Genomic DNA, 1,358 nt, shown 5'->3' with positions numbered 1-1,358 from the left:
TAAGTTGGTCTTGTTACCGACCAATAACATGCTAAATAGTACAAAGGCACATTATTAAATGCTCCTGACATTATTTTATGTTACTTACCGGAAATTGGACCCTTCGAACATTGTGTTATTAATACGCGCATGAATATGCGTATATTCACCTAATTTACGGTGAAGCTTGCTGTAGTGCCAGAGCTGCTCAAAGACTCTATGCAGAGCGATACCCAAATCGTCCGCATCCGGGTCGTGAAGTATTCGGCCGGACCCATAGAGAAATATATGAAGGTAAGTGATTTTTACACCTTTCTTGTTTTCTTGCTTGTTAACTATCATTTTTAACTTTTTTAAAGTCGTGGCGGCGAAACAGGACGTCCTGCAACGGTAGATGTTGAAGCTGTGTTAGAGGAAGTGGAACTAGGTCCATCGACTTCAGTGATAATGATGGAAAGACGGACGGGAATACCAAAAAATACGGTTCACAAAGCTTTAAAAGACCATCGATTTTATCCCTACCACATTCAACGTGTTCAGGCTCTACAAGAAAGAGATTGCCTGTCGAGGTTTAGATTTTGCCGTGAAATGTTGCGAATGCATGAATCAGACCCCAACTTTTTTAATAAAATAATTTGGAGCGAGGAATCATCATGCAAACTTGATGGTTATTTTAATTTACATAACCTTCACAGTTGGCAGATAGAAATGAGAGAAGATCGTGCGCAGTACCGGTACAAAATAAATTTATGGTGCGGTATTTTTAATTGTCAGATATTGGGACCTGTGGAACTGCCGCCAACGCTCACTCTCACAGTTATTTAGAGTTCCTTCAGGAACGGCTTCCAACTCTTTTAGAAATGTACTACTACGGGCGTGAAGTAAGAGCTCATTTAGCCGAAACTTATCTTCCCGATGGATTGGACGATACGGGCCAATCACGTGGCCCGCTCGATCGCCAGACCTGAATCCATTCAATTTTATCTACTGGGGCTGTCTTAAGGGCAAAATTTATTCAATAACAATTCAAAACGAAGAGCATTTGCGGGAACAAATAAATGGAGCTGCTGCTGAGATATCCCAATTGAGTTTAAGATCTCTAAAAGCGTCTTTTCTTAAAAGGTGCCGAGCTTGTATTTGAGTAGAAGGTCGCCAATTTGAGCATATTTTATCAATAAATGAATAAATTTCTCTTCAAACGACTCATGTATATTTTATTTCACGTGAATCCATGCTTCACAAAAAATATTGATAGATATAGCCCTTGTTATAGACTCTAGTCCGAATTCCGGTAAGTAACATAAAATAATGTCATGAGCATTTAATAATGTACCTTTGTACTATTTAGCATGTTATTGGTCGGTAACAAGACCAACTTA

Source organism: Rhagoletis pomonella, unplaced genomic scaffold, assembly GCF_013731165.1.
Source record: "Rhagoletis pomonella isolate Grant_MI unplaced genomic scaffold, Rhpom_1.0 Rhpom_scaffold_00001, whole genome shotgun sequence".
NCBI lineage: Eukaryota > Metazoa > Arthropoda > Insecta > Diptera > Tephritidae > Rhagoletis > Rhagoletis pomonella.
This window is presented reverse-complemented; position numbering follows the sequence as displayed.